The sequence below is a fragment of the Pan troglodytes genome, chromosome 18 (assembly GCF_028858775.2).
Source record: "Pan troglodytes isolate AG18354 chromosome 18, NHGRI_mPanTro3-v2.0_pri, whole genome shotgun sequence".
Lineage (NCBI taxonomy): Eukaryota > Metazoa > Chordata > Mammalia > Primates > Hominidae > Pan > Pan troglodytes.
Window position 1 is genome coordinate 85,449,819 of NC_072416.2, and position 21,040 is coordinate 85,470,858.

At 48.6% G+C, this 21,040-nt stretch overlaps 1 long non-coding RNA gene across 1 annotated transcript; it reads right to left on the reverse strand.

Moving 5' to 3' along the window:
* Positions 1-9,215: 9,215 nt before the first annotated feature.
* LOC104002711 (uncharacterized) lies at positions 9,216-12,251 on the reverse strand. The gene is made up of 3 exons (XR_001710495.2): positions 10,854-12,251; positions 10,171-10,224; positions 9,216-9,283 (listed from the first exon to the last, which is right to left on the reverse strand). It is a non-coding gene; the product is annotated as an uncharacterized LOC104002711 (long non-coding RNA).
* Positions 12,252-21,040: the final 8,789 nt, after the last annotated feature.

Sequence of the window (21,040 nt, forward strand, 5' to 3'; positions counted from 1 at the left end):
GGTAATCCATGGATAGAAATAAATATTTACAGTACCTTGTACTAGACATCTCGTCATATATCTAGTGTGAGATTTGTGCCTAGAATATATCAATAATTTTTACAACTCAATAAATAAAAGATAAATAACCCAGGTGCCTGATAAATACTTGTCCAATAAATGAACTAATGAAAACCATATACACACACACACACAATTTACTATGGTGCTTACATTCAAGACAATAGTCATTTTTAGAGAGAAAACTACTATTGTACTAGCATTGATTTCCCCCCAACAGCCATCTTCTAGATTAGTGTTTTCATAGCACAGAGTTTGGGAAATTCCACACCAGGAGTTTGCTGTTCACCAAGACTCTCAATAGTTGCCAAAATTAGACCCAAGACTCAATATGATATGAGCAAAATGAGCGTTTTCATGCACGCCTGGGTGGGGAGTGAACATTGGAACCATCTTTCCAGAGGGTGATTTGTCAACCATAAGCCTTAAACCCGGGTACACCCCTTTACCCAGGAAAGTTCTAGAAAATTACACCAAAGGAATAGTCACAGTTTGATGTAAAGACTGGACAACGAAGACGTTTCTTGTAGCCGTGTTCATAATATCAGAAGATGAGATGTAACCTAAATGACCAACGTTAGGTAGTGATTACATGCATCACGGTGCACTAGACCATGCCATGGAGTGCTATTCTTCTGAAGGTGAAATCATAAAGGAAATCTGACATGGAAATTGTCATAGCGTATTGTATAGTGGGGAAAAAAAGTGGGTTTTAAAATATTATGTAGATATAACAAATAAAGGACTTGTATCCAAGATATAGAAAGAATGCTTACAATGTAAAAATAAAATGGTAGCTAATTTAAAATGGGGCAAAGGGCCAGGGGCAGTGGCTCGCGCCTGTAATCCCAGCACTTTGGGAGGCCGAGGTGGGCTGATCACCTGAAGTCAGGAGTTCGAGACCAGCCTAGCCAACATGGTGAAACCCCATCTCTACTAAAAATACAAAAATTATCTGGGTGGCGGCACGTGCCTGTCCCCAGCTACTTGGGAGGCTGAGGCAGGAGAATCGCTTGAACCCAGGAGGCAGAGGTTGCAGTGAGTCAAGGTGGCGCCATTGCACGCCAGCCTGGGAGACAGAGGGAGACTCTGTCTCTAAATAAATAAATAAATAAATAAATAAATAAATAAATAAATAAATAAAATGGGGCAAAGCATTGAGGAGACATTTCTCCAAAGAAGATTCAGAAATGGATAGATACCAATAAGCACACGAGAGGATGTATCAGGAAAAAAGCAAGTCGCAATCGCAACGAGATACCACACGCCATGTCTGCTAGGGTGGCCAGAATCAAAAAGACAGACAATAGTTGGTAAGGATGAGGAGAAATTAGAATCCACACGCAATGCTGGTGGGAAGGCAGTAGTGGAGCTGCTACTGAAAGCAGCTTGGCAGTGCCTCAAAATGTTAGCTATAGATTTACCATATGATTCATCAATTCCACTCCTAGGTATATACCCAAGAGAAATGCAAACCTCTGTCCATAAAAAACATGTACATGGGCTGGGCATGGTGGCTCACACTTGTTATCTCAATGCTTTTGGAGGCCAAGGCGAGAGGGTCACTTGAGGCCAGGAGTTTGAGACCAGCCTGGGCAACACAGCAAGAACCTGTCTCTAAAAAAATTTTTTTTCTTTAAATTAGCCAGGCTTGGTGGTGCATGCCTGTAGTACCAGCTACTCAGGAGGTTGACGCGGGAGGATAGTTTGAGCCAGGGAGGTCGAGGCTGCAGTCGGCTATAATTGCACCACTGCACTCCAGCCTGGGCAACAGAGCCATCTCTTAAAAAGAAATAATGTGGCCAGGTGCTGTGGCTCACACGTGTAATCCCAGCACTTTGGGAGGCCAAGGCAGACGAATCACTTGAGTCTAGTAGTTCAAGACCAGCCTGGGCGACATAGTGAAATCCTGTCTCTACAAAAAAATACAAAAATTAGGCAGGCATGGTGGTATGTGCCTGTAGTGTCAGCTACTAGGGAAGCTGAGGTGGGAGGATGGCTTGAGCCTGAGAGGCAGAGGTTGCAGTAAGCTGAGATTACACCACTGCACTCCAGCCTGGGTGACAAAGTGAAACCGTCTCAAAAAAAAAAAAAAAAAGAAAAAAAGAAAAGAAGTAGAGACAAGCAAATCTCCAAAGAACAGCTGCCCAGGGTCTCTCTGTTCACTAGACTGGGGAAAGGGTTGAACTGGGTTTCCTCTCCCTGCAGCAGGAGAGGCTGCTCCTTACCCCCAACCACCACCAGGGCACAAGACCCCCTCCAGGTCTCCAGATGCCAAAAGGCTGGCATTTCCAGCATCCCCTGAACACCCAGGCAGTCTCTTTGTCCCTGTCTACAGGGTGACACTTTCCCTGCCCCCATAACTAGGGGAGCAATGGGAGGCAGGGTTTCAACTGGGTCACAGCCTGTTGGGCACAGAGCTGTTCCCACTCGAGCTACCTCTCCACAGGCTCCTGTGGACCTGCTGTGCAGCCTGCCTGACAGCCTCAGACTGTACCAAATGCCACCCACTCCATGCCTGCAGCTCTGGCTCGTCCCAAACTCCCTTCATTGGCCATACAAAGCAGCACATCTGAATCCTTACAGCACAGACATGTCACCTGGGTCTGGTTAAGGTGCAGATTCTGCATCTGGAGTCGGGAATGAGGCTGCATTTCTGTCTTTCTAAGCTCCAAGGGATGCCAAAGCCTGGTCCATGGAACACACCTTGAGTTACAAGATCATGAAAACCCTCCTACTGAGTCAAGTAATGGGATATGAGGTTCTCTTCCTGGACCACCTGCTTCCCCACGCTGTCCAGAGGCCGTGGGGAGGCTGCTCTGCTCTGCGGCAGTGTCTGTGGATCGGATTTGTCTCCTTGCTGACAATTAGGCTGTCAGGATTTGGAGATATGGAAGGGGAGGGGCCTGGGGAGCACTGGCAGAGTAATTTCCCACCCCCAGAGCTTGTTCTCTAAAGAAACACAACCATCTTACTTTAGGGGTAGAATTTTGCAATTCTTGTGCATTCTAAGGTTGATATTCTGCTTTCTTTTCAGGAGGGTAGAGACAAATACAGGAAGTGAATTAAAAGTTAGTTTAGCTGAGTGTGAAAGGAGATCAAAAGTAACAGCTAGGCTGGGCGCGATGGCTCATGCCTATAATCCCAGCACTTTGGGAGGCTGAGATGGGCAGATCACAAGGTCAGGAGTTCGACACCAGCCTAGCCAACATGGTGAAACCCTCTCTCTACTAAAAATACAAAAATTAGCCGGGCGTGGTGGTAAGCACCTGTAATCCCAGCTACTTGGGAAGCTGAGGCAGGAGGATCACTTGAACATGGAAGATGGAGGTTGCAGTGAGCTGAGATCACGCCACTGCACTCCAGCCTGGGTGACAGAGTAAGACTCTGTCTCAAAAAAAAGAAACAAAACAAAACAAAACAAAAGGCCCAGCATAGTGGCTCACGCCCATAATCCCAGCACTTTGGGAGGCCAAGGCGGGCGGATTGCCTGAGCTCAGGAGTTCACTACCAGCCTGGGCAACATGGTGAAACTCTGTCTCTACTAAAATACAAAAAATTAGCCAGGCGTAGCAGCATGCGCCTGTAGTCCCAGCTACTTGGGAGACTGAGGCAGGAGAATTGCTTGAACCCGGGAGGCAGAGTTGCAGTGAGCCGAGATCACGCCACTGTACTCCAGCCTTGACAACAGAGCGAGACTTCGTCTCAAAAAAAAAGGTAACAGCTAATGCCAGGTGATGACCAGAAAACACAGTGCACGCCTCTCTTTCCTTATCTCTCCCACCCGTCCTCACTGGGGATCTTTGGTTGGCTCGAGCCCCTGCCTACATCTAATGGAATCACAGGAGAAATGGGGGTTGGGGGTTGGAGGATGAGAAAGAAAAGTATTTGAGGACTTCCTCTGATCTGGTTCTGACACCTCAGGCCCCTTATCCCTCTTTATAATTATTATCCCCCTCTTCTACAGACTGAGACACTGAGGCTCAGAAAAGGCTAAAAGATTTGTCCAAGGTCACATGGCAAGCAAGCTGGCAAAAAATGTTTGTTTTCATGACTCCTAAGTCAGGCTCTTTCTATAATATCAGAGTCTCCTAAATCGAATGTCTCTATTAGCAGGTAAAGCAAAGTACAAATGGCACATCACAGGATAGGAGCTGCATAAATGGACATATTCCAATTAATTTGAAAAAGCATGTTGGAGAAAGCAAGCATGAGGGGAGGCAGTAAAACTGGTGGCAAGGCAAGTGGAATCTTCCAGATATAGGATCTTAAGGAACAGAATGAATGATCTGGAACTACATATTTATCTTAAGAAACCAGTAGAACTTTAAAAAGCTCCCATTCATTCAAAAGTATTTAATAAGCATCTATTGAAGAGGCCAGGTGCAGTGGCTCATGCCTGTAATCCTAGCAGTTTGGGAGGCTGAGGCGGGTGGATCACCTGAGGTCAGGAGTTCAAGACCAGCCTGGCCAACATGGTAAAACCCTGTCTCTATGAAAAATACAAAAATTAGCTGTGCATGATGGTGCATACCCATAATCTCAGCCCCTCAGGAGGCTGAGGCAGGAGAATCCCTTGAACCCGGGAGGCAGAGGTTGCAGTGAGCTAAGATTACGCCACTGCACTCTAGCCTAGGTGACAGAGCGAGACTCCATCTCAAAAAAAAAATCTATTGAACACCAGTCCTGTGGTAAAGGAGAGAGAGGGTGATAGGGATCGCTCCAGTTAATTCTCACAACAATCATTTGTCATTCTTTTCCATGCATGAGGAAAACAAGCCTCAGACAGGCTAAGTGTCCTGCCCAGCTGGGATGTGAACCTGGTCTGTCTGATCCCAGAGTCAGCAGTCCTAACACTGCACACCCATCACTCCCTTTTCACCTCAGAAACATCAAGCTGCAGTCTCTATGAGCACATAAGGAATGTATCTGAGATTGTTCTCAATGCTGGCCTAGACTCAGAAAAATCCTGCTCATTCTGATCCAAGCAGGTAGGAGACCAATGATATGCTACCTACAAGAAATAAACATTAAAGGCAAAGACAAGTTTGAAATAAAGGCATGCTTCTGGCAATGCTAGAATAATAAATACCAGACTCATCTTGCCATACTATAGAGCTAAGAAAATGAAACTGTTGAAACGGTCATCAATTTAAGAGATCATGCCTGAGAGAGGAGAAACAAATGAGGTGAGGCCTATGAAATAAAATAGGTGGTGACAGATATAAAGAATGTCCTTCTCATGCACATCAGTAGACTCCGCACAGTGGAGGAAAGGAACGAACTTAAGACAGCATAATAGAAATTATCCAAACTAAACACGAGGAGGAAGGGGCAGGGGAGGGGTGGGAGGAGGGGAAGGAGAAGGGGAGGAAGAGGAGGAGGAGGGAAGGGAGAGGAGTGGGAGAGGGGGAGGAAGATCGGAGGAGGAGTGGGGAAAGAGGAGGAGGGAAGGAGGAAGAGGTGGAAAAGAGGAGAGGAGAGGGGGAAGGGAAGGAGATGGAGGGGAGGAGGAGGGAGAGGGGTAGGAGGGCAACGATGATGACGATGATGATGTTTTAAAAACCCTTGGGACAATATACATAATCTAACACACACGCGACTGGAATCTAAGAAGGAAAAAGAGGGAACAATAATGGTGGAAGATATATTTGTAGTCAATGGCTGAGAAGTTTACAAAATTAATCAAAGACATCAAGCCATAAATCCAAGAAGATTAGAGAACCCCAAGCAGGATTTTAAAGACATATAATATTTAAACTACTAAAAAATAAAGAGAAAGAGAACATATTTAAGGGCAGCCCAAGAAACTAAAGAGCGAAGTTAAGAATGACAGCAGATTTCTCATCAGAAACTATATAATCCAGCAGATAATGAAGTGTCATCTTTAAAGTGCTGAGAGATAAATAACTGTCAGCACAGATTTCTACCCCAGGGAAAAATATCTTTCATAAGTGAAAGCAACTTTTTAATTTCAGAAAAATAAAATCTGAGACGACTAAGTATCAGTAGACTTGTGCTACAATAAATTAAAGGAACTTTTTCAGGTAGAAGGAACATGAAACCAGACAGAAACTTGGTTCTATACACAGAAACAAAGAGCTCTGGAAATTGTTCAGATGAAGGTTTGGATGAAAGAACTTTTAAATCACTCTAAAATATTTAATGTCTAAAGCAAGCTTGTCCCACCCATGGCCCACAGGCCACACACAGCCCAGGGCAGCTTTGAATGTGGCCCAACACAAATTTGTAGACTTTTTAAAAACATGATCAGATATGTTTTTTTCTTTTTCTTTTTTTCTTTTTTTTTTTTAGCTCATCAGCTATAGTTAGTGTTAGTTAGTGTATTTTATGTGTGGCCCAAGACAATTCTTCTTCCAATGTGGCCCAGAGAAGCCAAAAGATTGGACGCCCCTGGTCTAAGGCAAAAATAGAAGCAAAGGATTATGGATTCTTAAATGCATGTATGACAATATACAAAAGATGGGAGGGAGAAATTGGAACTATGAAATTCTTCCATTACACATGCATGATATCTTATTTGTAGGTAGATGGTGAAAAATTAAAGATGGATGTATACTGTAAACCCTAGGATAGCCAAAGAGATATTGTTAACTGTTTAATACAAATACAATTATTTGGAAAAACAGGTATAAAAATAACAATACTGGCCAGGTGCAGTGGCTCACGCCTGTATTCCCAGCACTTTGGGAGGCTGAGGTGGGCAGGTCACTTGGGGTCAGGAGTTTGCGACCAGACTGACCACTATGGTGAAAACCCATCTCTACTAAAAATACAAAAATTAGCCAGGCATGGTAGGCACCTGTAATCCCAGCTACTCAGGAGGCTGAGGCAGAAGAATCGCTTGAACCCAGGAGGCGGAGGTTGCAGTGAGTCGAGATCACACCATTGCACTCCAGCCTGGGTGACAGAGCGAGACTCCAATTCAAATACTACTACTAATAATAAAACATTAAATAATAAAAATACAAATATAATAACAATGTACTGTGGCATTTGTAATACATGTAGAAGTGAAATGTATGAAAAAATAGCAGAAAGGAAGGGGTAGAAGAGATTTTTACTCTTCTCTCTTTGACCAACCAACCACACCTGTAAAATGAGCACAAAGTCTATGACACAGGATTATGAAAAGAACTAAATGACTTCACACACGTACAGTACCAAGCCCAGCGCCTGATGTGTGATGAGTGCTTGGTAAATATTTGTTCAATGGACAAGTGAAGTGTTTAGTGTCATACATTTATTCATTATAAGAAAGTCAGGATTTCTCCCTAAGAAGCTGAATGTAGATTTCCTATATGGGGCTCACCAGGAAGTTGGTTAACTGCCAACAAGCGTTGTGTCTTCAAGCCCTGGTCTGGAAAACAGTCCATCATCAATTTTACCTCCCAAGACTCGGTTCCCTCCCAGGAGCTTGTAAGTGAGGCAGACAGAGTTTAGTTAGTAATGGCAGTCAGGAAAAATAAACTTGCCTAGAGAAAGGGACAAAGAGAACCACAAACAGCTTATGTCGGGAAAAGGAATGTTTTCATCTCCTCGACATCTGTAATGCACATTTATCCTGTGATGAGCAATTGCACTTCTGTGTCTGACCTTGGGAAGACCCTAGAAAGTCTGGCCGGTTTGAAGACAAATGTATAAACCACACGCAAATTTCACAGCGAACCAACCAATAAATATTCTCCAAACTGCCCTTGACATGTAAATGTTACCATGAATCTTAATGGCTTTACGCCCAAATCCTAGGCCTAGGAGCAGCCAGTAAAGTCCACGGAAAGATGTTCAAATGGGGTGTTGGTCAATGGAATGGCCCATTTTCCACTTTGCATAGGACAAACGTGATCCTGCTTGGATAGAAAGGGAGTTGTGTGAGCAAAGGAGGTGTGTGGGAAAGCCCGGGGCATGGCGGGGAGGAGCAGGTCAGTCTCTGAGGCTGGCATGTTGGACACTCCATGACCTTGATGCCATTTTGCTCCAGCAATTTCTGCACCAACCAGCTGTGCACAGGTGTAGCCAGCACCCTGCCTAGCTGCACCATGTACATCTTGCTTTCAGCCCAGCCTCTCTGCCACCGCCTCATGGGACCTGCAGAAGCCATCCAGCTACAGAAATGCCAAGGACACATCACCCTGTGGGACAGCCCACACCAGCGCAGGGAGAGAGCAGTAACCCCCGTGGAGCCTGCACACGTCCTCAGAAAGCCCCTGATGGAACCGGGTCCCAACTGCCTGCCAGGATGAGCGACAGCCCTGGCTTCAGTTGATTCTCCTCGTGCCACTTCCCCAAAGGGAGCATTTTACTGGATGAAACCAACTTGAGGAACTTATGAAATTTAGTAATTTACCAAAAATGTGCTTATTTTAGCTCGTTATAATGTATACAGTAATTTATATTGGATGGGATGGTTTTGATAGATTTTGAAGATTTCTGCAAAGCTCTAAGTAACTGGGTTTTTTGGGGGGTGGGGCTTATTTTTGAGACAGGGTCTCACTTTGTCACCCAAGCCGGAGTGCAGTGGCGCAATCACGGCTCACTGCAGCCTTGACCTCCTGGGTTCAAGGGATCTTCCTCGGCCTCCTGAGTAGCTGGGACTACAGGTGTGTGCCATCATGCCCGGCTAATTTTTTAATTTTTATAGAGACGGGGTCTCACTATGTTGCCCAGGTTGGTCTCAAACTTCCAGGCTCAAGTTATCTGCCCTCCTTGGCCTTCCAAAGTGCTGGGATTGCAGGCATGAGCCACTGCACCTGGCCCCTAAGTAACTGATTCTCATTTTGTCTTCATAATAGCATTTCCTCAGCAAAAGGCGAAAGATATACAGGAGACTTGGCACACACAGTGGCCTGGGCTGCTGACGCTGGGAGGGGCAGTGGGAGACAAAGTGAGGTGGTATGAGGAGGAGGGTGTGCTGCGCCCACCCCCCCTCCCCCCGCAATCCTCTTGCCCTAACAACCCTGCAAGGTTGAACACCCTGCTCTGGGCGCTGCCGGCTTTAGGCATCACCTCCAATTCCTGATGGCTCTGGGGCTTCTATAGCCTTCTCTATAAAGAGGGACTGCACCATCTGCCCTCAGGGGTAATAACAAGGGCAAAGTAAGACACCATATGTTTAGCTCTTACTGCAGCAGGAGTTTGGTCCGCATGGGATGCTTTTATTGTTACTGTTGCCACAGATCTTGTCTGAGGAGCTCCTGCAATCCTGAGGAAACAGGTGGAAGGTGTAAGATTCCCCTCGGCTGGAGACCTGCTCATTTTTCAAGATCTTTCCTGAGCACCATCTCTGCCCCAGCACTGGGCTGAGCACTGGGCACATGGAGAGCCCCAACACTGCCCCCAAAGGCTTCCAGCCTGGACCCTGAAGGAAGACAGGCTAGGAATACGGGACAGCACCAGGGAGCAGCCTCTCTAGGAAGAGGAGCCCAAACGGGCAGAAATGGGGCAGGAAGGGCTCTCTTGGCAGAGAGGGTCAGATGACCGAGAACTTTACACACCAAGAGGGAAAATCTATTCTTGCATTCAGTGAAAGCACTCCTTTCGTGAACTGGAAAGTTGTTTTTTTCTTTTTTTTTGAGATGGGGTCTCACACTGTCCCCCAGGCTGCAATGCAGTGACATTATCTTGGCTCACTACAACCTCCGCCTCCCAGGTTCAAGCAATTCTTCTGCCTCAGCCTCCCAAGTAGCTGGGATTACAAGCACCCGCCACCACGGCCAGCTAATTTTTGTACTTTTAGTAGAAACGAGGTTTCGTCATGTTGGCCAGGCTGGTCTCGAACTCCTGACCTCAAGTGATCCACCTTCCTTAGCCTCCCAAAGTGTTGAGATTACAGATATGAGCTACCACACTCAGCCAACTTTTTCTTTAAAACCCCAAATTTTAATTAGCACCCTTGACACAGATCATTACCCCTTTAAGTAGCTAGTTTCTGAACTCCTGCCTCCTGCAGAGATTCTCTCGGGCATGCCGATGCCCTGCCTTCCCCCATGGTCTACCCCCATGAAGTTGCACTCAGTCCTACTCTGGCCCCAAATCCCTTTGAACAAAACCCATGGAATGGTGTGGTTGTCTGAGCCTCGGTCTCCTCACCTGTCAAATGTAAGAGTGAATCAATGTCATGCATGTAGGATGTCTGTGGAACACCTGGCAGGGAGAAAACAGTGAAGAGTAACTATCGTTACTGCTGGTGCTCAAAAAATATCAGTCATTTCCTTGAGTCCAGTTTGAGGCTGCCATGAGCTATGACTGAACCACTGCAGTTAAGCCTAAGCGACAGAGGGAAATCCCATCTCTTCAAAAGAAAAAAAAAAAAGCCCTATTTTCTTCACCTTTTCCATCACAGAAAAGCAAAACATTCAGATCTAGTAATTAATACTTCAGCAAAGAAGGCTCATGAGCCCATTTCTTTTAAGCATCTTCTTAACATTTCTGAGCCTGTCAGTAATCACTTTCCCATGTACTGGGTGGTACTGAGTAATTATCTCCAGCTCTCCCCAGGTCCAAGGTATTCTGCTGCAGAAACGTGACGTGTATGAGTTAGCTAATGCTGTGTAACAAATTATACTGAGACTCAGCAGTTTCAAACAACCACCGTTGAACATCTCTCACAGTTTTTGAGAGTTGGGAATCCAGGAGCAGCTCATCTGGGTGGTTCTGGCTCAGTCTTGCTAGTTAAGTGGATGTCCACAGCTGCAATCCAGGATTGCATAATGGGGCCTAAAGGATCCGCTGCCGAGCTCACTCATGTGGCTGCTGAGATTTCAGCTCCTTACCATGTGGCATGGTCATAAGGCTGATGGTGATGTGGCAGCTGGTTTCCCCAGAGCAAAGGGTCCAAGAGAAAGGAGAGAGGAGAGGGAGAGGGAAAGAAACCAAGAGGGAAGCAACAGGACCTTTCATGACCTAATCTTGGAAGTACTGTGGCATCACTTCTGCAGATTCTATTGGTCACACAGACCTATGTGATATAATGTAGGAGGGGCTACACAAGCGCGTGAATTCCGGGGGTGGGACTGCTGGGGGCTATCCTGGAGGCTGGCTACCACGACATGTCTGAGATCAGTTCCCAAGGACACCATCCCATCTGGGAACACAGAGGGGAGCAGCTACGTCTTCCTCTGGTGCATCTTCAAGTGTGGCTGCCATCCATTAGAATCAAGAGCTGAGATGGCAGCTCCTGAAAAGGACGGGAAGGCTGTGACCTCACAGTCCGTGGGGGAGGTTGGCGCGCATTTTTCTCACCAGCTGCAAGACAACTGGTGGGAAAATGCTCAAGGCATTAACACTTCCCTAAGGTGAGCACAGTCATTTCAGCACATTAGCAGGCTGGACTCATACGCATTTCAGAAACTCAAGTGAGAACCAGAGCCGGGAGGTCAAGCTGGCAAGTCGTTTCAGATGGTCTTAAATTTTATTTAAAAAGGAAGAATGCAGGATTGCACAAACAGGGGCTTTCTGTGCCAGATCTGGCCATAATCAGCTTCTCTCTCACCTGGGAGGACAAAAGTAAAAGAGATGTTTGGAAACCCCAAGAAAACGTATTTAGAGCAGTTGAAGGTGGGGTGGGTGGGAAGGAAAGTAACTATTTCCATAGAAAAGAAATGATGACATGATAATATTTTCATTTTACATCTTTTCACTGTTTCCAGAGGTAGACAATTACAGCCTCTTGGTTTCCTTCCAAGCGAGCCCTTGAACCAGGACCCTAAGGGACCCCAGGGATCTGGAAGGAAGTCACAGTGACTTGGGTAGCGAAGGGCAGTTCCAGGGCTCTGGCTCTCCCAGGCCCCTGCACATTTCACATCTACACTGTGAGAGGCAGCAGAGCCAAAATCCAAGCTTTGCACCCCCATTTCCTCATCTGGATAATGGGGATGCCAATGGTACCTGCTTCAGAGTATGACATTACTATGGAGGATGCATTCAATACCTGCAGCTCACTCTGTGCCTGGCACTGGCTGAGCACGTCACCAGCAACTACCTCACTTAGCAGGTAAAAAAATGAACATCCAGAAAGTTGAAGTCGCTGGCCTTGCCCAGAGCGCTATGTTCACCAATTGCCACCAGGGCTCTTGGACCCCAGACTGTGTCTCAGCCTGGGCAGCTCAGTGTTACTTTTCATCCAACCAGCAAGCCAGTGTCACCCCTCAGTGTCTCAGAGGCCCCTCCAACTGAGCTCCTCCTCTCCTCCACTCCTCTGCCCCTGCCCCTCCCCGACACAGCCCCACCTGCCCCTCCTCCATCCTGTCCTCACCTGTGTCCCATTCAGGATGAGCAAATCAGCTGCAGTACCCAGTCTCTGGGAGCTGACACTCCAGTGCAAGGAGACACATGGGACGCAAGATGCACAAAACAAAGAAAACAGACGGGCAGCCATGGCTTACGATGGCTGGGCCTAACCATGTTTTGACTTTACATAGATGGGTGGATGAGTCGATCGGTAGGTGTATGGATAGACAGATAATAGATGAATGAGTGGCTGGGTGAATGGGTGAGTATGTGGATAGGTGGGTGGGTGGGTGGGTGAGTGGGTGGATGGATGGATGAATGGATGAACAGATGAGTGGGTGGGTGAATGAGAGTGTGTGTGAGTGAATGGATGAATGGATGAGTGGGTAGATGGGTGGGTGAGTAGGTGGGTAAATGGAGGGGTAAATGAAAGGACGGTGGATGAATTGTTGAGTGGATGGGTGGGTTGATGGATGACTGATAGGTAGATGAATGGATGGTGGCTGGCTGGCTGGCTGGGTGAATGATTGAGTGGATGGGTCAGTGGATGGATGAATGAGTGACTGAAGGATGAATGAGTGACTGAAGGATGAATGGATAGATAGGTAGATGAATGATGAACAGATGGATAGGTGGGTGGATGGATGGATGGATAAGTGGATGAGGGTACTGATGAACAGATTAGCAAATGGAGGAACAGAATCATTGTTCTGGTTGTAAGAAGCCCAACTCCTTCCTTTAGGAGAAGTACTAGAAATGTCCATGTTTGTTTTCTGCAGTCTTTGACAAATGTTCTACAGTCGAACAAGGTTTGGCTGTAAAATGCCTCTTCCTTTTCTGAGGAAAAACAGCACCTCTTTTTTCTTTCTTGCAAGTGACGCAAAACATTTCACATGGCCTCAAACAGATCTAGCACCTAAGGGTCAGGAGCTGGAAACTTCACCAAACACATACATCATTACAGTTCTCCTGAAAGTAATGGTGCCACTATTTATGACCATGAATACGGCATTAAACAAATACTGAGATGGGGAGAGCTCATTACTCAAGGCCATTAAACAGCTCAGGAAGAGTGCAGTTATGTTAGAAGCCAATTAAGAGGCCTCACACCGGTTGTCAGCAGCCCACGAGGTGCTGGGACGTCCCCTAGCACATAGTAGGCACCTCGTAAAATGCGTAAACCAAAACAAGAGAGTCAGATTAGCAGTCCAACAACAGGGCTGTCCGGAACACTGCCCTTCATCATCCCCTGGGCCGCGTGCAACATGGACCACAATGCTCAAGAGTCCAGGACCATTCATGAACACACAGAGCAAACAATGCACCTCACTGGTAAATACCAATGATTTAGTCATTTATTTATCAAACACTTCCTGAGCACTTGCCTGCCAGGCACTGTTAAAAGTGCTTTATAATTATTAATTCATTAAATCATCACAGCAACCTTATGAGGTAGAAGCCATTATTATCCCCATTTTAAATATGAGGAAACTGAGGCACAGAGATCCAACACACAGTAAGCTGTGGAATCAGGATGTGAACCAGACTATTCAGCTCACAGTTCATGTCTGAAACAGACAGCAAAGAGGAGGAGCCTGAAGAAGGTTCATTATACCACAGGTGCTTACACACACTCCCTTATCTAGGGGGAGGAGCCTGCTGAATGTTCATTACACCACAGGAATTTACAAACACTCCCTTATCTAAGGGGAGGAGCCTGCTGAATGTTCATTACACCACAGGAGTTTACACACCTTTTTGTGGAGAACAGGGTCTCGGTATATTGCCCAGGCAGTTCTCAAACTCCTGGGCTCAAGCGATCCTCCCATCTCTGCCTCCCTAAGAGCTGGGATAATAGGTATGAGCCACTGTGCCCGGCTCTAAAAGCTTTTGAGTCCTATTTTGTAGGCCCCAGTGAAACAGTGTATCCAGTTCATGATCACCAAGGGATGCTAAAGCCATGGGCAAGGTCTGCTGGGCTCGGGCTGACTTGCCAGGGCCTCCTGGTCAGTCTTTGCATTTCAAGAGTGAGGCCTACAGCGTCGTGAGCCTGCTGACACATGCATGGCGGGCACGGAGCCCGGCCCAGGAAGCCGCCTTAAAGAAAATATGACAGGCCAGTCTATCAAACCTTTAGGTCAACTACAAGTTTACAGGAAACACGGAGCAGAGAAGAGGGAAAATGCAAGGTGGTTAGATTTTTTTTTAATCTTTGCCCCTTTTAAAAATTTCAGATTCATATACCTGTTTTTATAGGCAGAACGGTTTCTGGGAGGAAGGAGAGAAGGTAGGATAAAGGGCAGTGGGTGGAGGGCCTTGCTAAGACAGAGAGCAGAGGTCAGCTGGGGGTGCAGGGTGGAGGCTGAGGCTCCTGAAGCTCACGTGGGCAAGGAGCTGTGCTTCATAATCACCTCCTAGGGGACTCTGCCTGGCGCTGCAAGCACCCCAGAACCCAGGATCTCCCACTGCCCAGAGCCCGTGCTGTCGGCGATGTGAGGGGCGAACCTCAGCAGCCAGGGCAGAGCGGCCAAAGACACACGCGGACACCTGCTCTCCACCACCTCCTGCTCCCCACCTGGGACCAGGGAGCTGGTGTCCTGTGATTTCTGGAATCTCACACCCTGCCAGTGTGCTGGGAAGGACACACTTGCCTGGCTGGTGCTGAGACGACATCCCCACATCTGGAATGCCAAGGTGGCCTCCTTCGGAATGCCGCCCCTTCCACTGCTCATGGGTTGGCCTGAAGGTTTGTTGTTTTAACATAAAAACGGGGCCTCGGCAGGGCACGGTGGCTCACACCTGTAATCCCAGCACTATGGGAGGCCGAGGCAGGCAGATCACGAGGTCAGGAGATCGAGACCATCCTGGCTAACACGGTAAAACCCCATCTCTACTAAAAATACAAAAAGTTAGCCAGGCATGGTGGCAGGTGCCTGTAGTCCCAGCTACTCGGGAGGCTGAGGCAGGAGAATGGTGTGAAACCAGGAGGCGGAGCTTGCAGTGAGCTGAGATTGCACCACTGCACTCCAGCCTGGGCGACAGAGCGAGACTCCGTCTCAAAAAAAAAAAAAAAAAAAAAAAAAAAAAGCGGTGAGGGGGCCTCAAACAGCACTATCTCTCTTGGAAATGACGAAAGTGAAAACAGGAAGCTTCCAAGTGCCCCAGTGGACTCCCAGGGCTCCCAGATCCCCCAGTGCAATGCCCACCAGAGAAAACAGCAGGTATCCAAAATCAACAAGTACTTATGCGGCACCTGTTGTGTATCAAGCATGGCAAGAGTCCCTGGGACAGCTACAAAAGCTCCCTGACACTCACACCACTGAGCCTCAGCCCAGCCGGGACCAAACATCACTAAGTGATCACAGAGGTTCTTCCTCAAGGGCCTGGTGACCTCAGGGGTCTTTGCTACAGTGCCCAGGCAGCACAAACCATTTGCAATTCCTCTAACGGGGAGGCTTGGAAAGGGTCTCCCCAGAGTGGACAAGTGGAGAGGCAGCACCTGGAACTGGGACGCCGCCGAAGGAAAGGTGGCCTGGATGGGCTGCAGGAGAGCCAAGGCCAAGTCTCGCATCTGCCACCAGCTTTTGTGCGGCTTGGGACAGGGCATGGCCCTCTCTGGGCCTCACTGTCCCCATCTGCGAATGAGGTGATTGGACCAGTGTCCCCACAGCCCCTCCCAGGCCTCAAGTCTTGGCACATGGGTCACCAGAGAGCTCTCAGAAGGTGGGGCCAGGCACTGCCAGGAGCAGCCCGAGAAGCCACCAAGGCCTGGACTGGGCCAGGCTGGGCAGACTGCAGTGCCTCCACCTGCCATGGCGGCCTGGCTGGGCCAGTGGGACTCCAGCCACATGTGGTTCATGGCTCCTGAACCAGACGGTACAGACCAACTTTTCCACCATCACAGAAAGTTCCACTGCGCAGGGCTGGGATGTGTGGTCATTACCCAGTTAATGGCCTGGGGCAGAGTGAGGGGAAGAGAGGCAGAGGGGAGGAAAAAGGAAGGGAGCAGGGGAGGAGGAAGGGAGGGCTGTGTGGCTGGGTGGAAGGGAGATGGGGAGGAAGGGAGGGCTGTGTGGCTGGGTGGAAGGGAGATGGGGAGGAAGGGAGGGCTGTGTGGCTGGGTGGAAGGGAGATGGGGAGGAAGGGAGGGCTGTGTGGCTGGGTGGAAGGGAGATGGGGAGGAAGGGAGGGCTGTGTGGCTGGGTGGAAGGGAGATGGGGAGGAAGGGAGGGCTGTGTGGCTGGGTGGAAGGGAGATGGGGAGGAAGGGAGGGCTGTGTGGCTGGGTGGAAGGGAGCAGGGGAGGAGGAAGGGAGGGCTGTGTGGCTGGGTGGAAGGGAGATGGGGAGGAAGGGAGGGCTGTGTGGCTGGGTGGAAGGGAGATGGGGAGGAAGGGAGGGCTGTGTGGCTGGGTGGAAGGGAGACGGGGAGGAGGAAGGGAGGGCTGTGTGGCTGGGTGGAAGGGAGATGGGGAGGAAGGGACAGAGTGTTTCTCTGGGCTCCTGACTTGAGTCCAGGGTGCAGACAACAGGAGCATCTTCACCAAAACCCTTTAAACGGTTACCCCACATTTCACCTCCCCTGGCCCCACCAGGTCCAGGAAGTCACAGCTCCCTCTCCCACAAACCATGGGCTGACCTGGGCAACTGAAGCCCCCTCCAGCGCTTGCCTTCTGGGGCTTCTATGCTAAAGTCTCTCAACAGTGCCCTCTTGTGGCTCCTAACGCCAAGTTTCATGACAACGCCTGCAGGCGGAGGGCTGCCTGGGGTCCGTCTATGGAAGCCGTGGTCCCGTGTGGGCTGCAGCGACATTGTCACTGGGTTATTCAGGACATGTGGTGCAGCCTCAGGTACCACTCCCCAAGAGCACACCTGCACAGATGTAGACAACAGAGCCAAATAACCCCACCCACCTGGAACACAGCCACTGCCACCACCACCGAGGTCCAGACACCATCGTCCCCCACCAGGTTTCCTGCTGCAGCCTCCAAGCTGGTTTCCCGTGTCCACTCTTGCCACTCTATTCCATCCAACACTCTTCAGCTGGAGTGGTGTCTCCAAAATGCAGCCTGTGGTCACAGGCTGCTGTGGCCGCTGCCTTGACCTGTCCTCCCCTGCCACTGACACGGTCAGGGGACCCCAGCCTTCATGGCCTTCTCGAATATGCCCTGAACCTGGCTGTGGTGCAGGATTTAGCCATACAAATGTGAAGCCCTGGCAGCCTCCCAAAGCCTCCCATGCTCTCTGCCATCCGGTTCATCCTCCAGTGCTCTTGGCTGCCCATGCCACGACCCAGCCACCCTGCTTAAGTGGCCGGAATGCCCCCACCTGTCACCTCCAGACTGTCCACCCCTGCTGTGCCTGTGCCCTGGCACTCTGGTCTCACCTTTCATTGCCAGGTTTCCTGGAATTGTCTTCAGGTCTCTGCTCCGATGGCGCTTCCTCCCTGACTGGTGAGATGGGATCTGCTCACCTTGTCTTATCTTGAGTTCACCCCAAAAGCAGAGCCTGAGGCAAGGATTGAGTGCAAGTGTTTTCTGGGGGAGGTGATGCAGGAAGCCCTGTGAGGGAGTGGGAAGGTGAGGGGAGGAAGGAGAGCTGGGATGAAGGACATTAGCAAGAAGGTGGCCCCTGTGGGCGGTAGGGGCTCAGTCCTGCTGGCAACGCGGCCCAGAGTCATCCCCGTCGAAGGATGCGGGGGCAGAAGTGCTGACCCACACCTCCCACCCATCATCGGCCAAGGGCTGCTCCTGGGGCATCACGTCCTGTACATCCAGCCTGTCCCTGCAGTGGCTCCCACAGCAAGAACACCCCAGACAGAGGTTGCTGGTCCTTGTGGCAATGTGGGAATGGTTAGCAGGTCACTGACGGAGCTCCTGGGCCCTCCTTGGGTTCGTGTGTGCCTCAGGCAGGATGGCAACGACCCCCACCTGAATTACAATACCCTCGCCGCCCAGTGGCATCCTGGGGGCAGCACATGTCTTCTTATGCTGTCTCCCTGGTGCCAGGCATCCAATAAATATCTGCTGATTGAATAAATGATGTTTAATGTTGCCCTAGGGCCACTGAAGATGTGCCCCTGGAGAACACGGCTTCCACTCCCTCCACGGTGGCCACTGCAGATACGGATGTGCCCAAGATACACCGAGGCCCTGGCCCGCTCACTGTAGCCCTCTTTGTTCTGTATATCTGAGACTCCCACGTCTTTCTTCCTTGTCTCTAAGGTGAACCCCCCAGTTCAAGCATCCCAGAGTCTGGTTCCTGTTTGACACTTTTTTTTAGAGAGACAGGGTCTTACTGTGTTGCCCAGGCAGGAGTGCAGCGGTGTGATCACAGTTCATTGTAGCCTTAAACTCCTGGGCTCAAGAGATCTTCCCACCTCAGCCTCCCAAGTAGTTGGGACTAGAGGCATGCACCACTATGCCTGGCTAATTTTCATATTTTTTGTAGAGACAGGGTCTCGCTATGTTACTCAGTCAGGTCTCGAACTCCTGGCCTCAAGTAATCTTCCCCAGCCTCTTGAGTAGCTGGGATTACAGGTGCGAACTACTGTCTGAGCCTGTTTGTCACCTTTAGGTCCTCCGTTTGGTCACCCCCGGAGGAATGTGTCCTTTCCTTCCTGCCCAGGCAGTAATAACAGAGATCTGCTCAGGGGAGGAACTGAGTGGTTTCTATTTTCTTCTTTGTAGTTTTCTGTATCCTTAAAGTCTTTCACAGTGAATTGTGTTGCTTCTACAATTAAACTTATCATTTTGAGATAATTACAGAGTCATGTACACATATAATAAATAATACAGAGAGGCCAGGAACAGTGGCTCACACCTGTAATCCCAGCACTTTGGGACGCCAAGGCAGGCAGGATCACTTGAGGTCAGGAGTTTGAGACCAGCCAGGCCAACATGGTGAAACCCCACCTCTACTAAAAATACAAAACTTAGCCAGGCGTGGTGGTGTGAGCCTGTAATCCCAGCTACTCAGGAGACTAAGGTGGGAGGATCACTTGAGCCCCAGGGACGGAGGTTGCAGTGAGGCAAGATCGCACCACTGGACTCCAGCCTGGGCGACAGAGTGAGACCCGGTCTCAAAAAAAAAAAAAAAAAAAAAAAAGAGATAATACAGAGAAGCCCCATGTTATCCTTTATTCGGTTTGCCCCAATTGGTAACACATGGCAAAACCATAGTACAATACTGCAACCAGAACACTGCCACTGATGTGTTTCCAGCCACAAGAATGCCTCGCGCTGCCCCTCTATAAACACAGGCCCTTCCTTCCCACCAGACCCAGACCCTTCCTGAGCTCCCAGAAACCACTAATCTGCCTCCATGTCTATAATTTTATCATTTCATGGTGTTATGCAGGACAACTGGATATCCACAAGCAAAAGAATGAAGCTGGACCCCTACCTCATACCATATACAGAAATTAAACTCAAAATAGATTTTAAAAACCTAAATGTAAGAGCTAGAACAATAACACTCTTAGAAGAAAACACAAGGCTGGGTGCAGTGGCTCACCCCTGTAATCCCAGCACTTTCGGAGGCCGAGGTGGACAGATCACTTGAGGTCATGAGTTCAAGACCAGCCTGGCCAACATGGAGAAACCCTGTCTCTACTAAAAATACAAAAATTAGCCAGGCCTGGTGGCAGGCACCTGTAATCCCAGCTACTTGGGAGGCTGAGGCAGGAGAATCGCCTGAACCCAAGAGGTGGAGCTTACAGTGAGCCAAGATCGCACCACTGCACTCCAGCCTGGGCAACAGAGCGAGACTCTGTCTCAAAAAAAAAAAAAGAAGAAAACACAAGTGCAAGTCCTTGTGATCTCGAATCCAGCAACAGTTTCTTAGATATGAGCATACGACCTAAAGTCCATGCAACCTAGGAAAATATAAACCGTATTTCACAACAATTTAAAACCCACATCTACTTCAAAGGACATCATCAAGAAAATGGGTCTAGTATCCAGAAAATACACAGAATACCTACAAGTCAATAATAAAAAGATGAATAGACAACCCAATTAAAATGTAGACAAACAGCCAGGCATGGTGGCTTATGCCTGTAATCCCAGCACTGTGGGAGGCAGAGGCAGGAAGATCATTTGAGCCCAGGAGTTCAAGACCAGTCTAGGCAACAAAGTGAGACCCGTCTCTACAAAAATTTAAAAAACTATTAATAGCCAGGTATGGTGGCATGTGCCTGTGGTCCCAACTACATGAGAGGCTGAGGCAGGAGGATTGCTTGAGCACAGGAGGTCAAGGCTTTGGTGAGTTATGATTGCACCACTGCACTCCAGCCTGGGTGACAGAGTGAGACCCTGTCTCAAAAATATATATATGTGTTAGGGGGGCATATCTATATATATGTATATGTCTGTGTGTGTGTGTGTGTATATGTGTGTATCTATATATCTATATATAGACAAAGTATTTGAATAGACGCTTCTCCAAAGAAGTTATACAAATGTCCAATAAGCACATGGAAAGACGTTCAACATCATTAGTCATTAGGAAAATGCAAATGGAAACCACAATGAGATACCACTCCATACCTGCTAGGATGGCTATCAGCAAAGTCACAGATGAAACAAGTGTCATGAGGATGCAGGGAAATGGGAACCCTCATGCCCGCTGGTGGGCATATAAAATGGCACAGCTGCTGCGGACAAGAGCTGGGCAGTTCCTCAAAACATGAAACATGGAGTAATATATGATCCAGCAATTCCACTCCCAGGT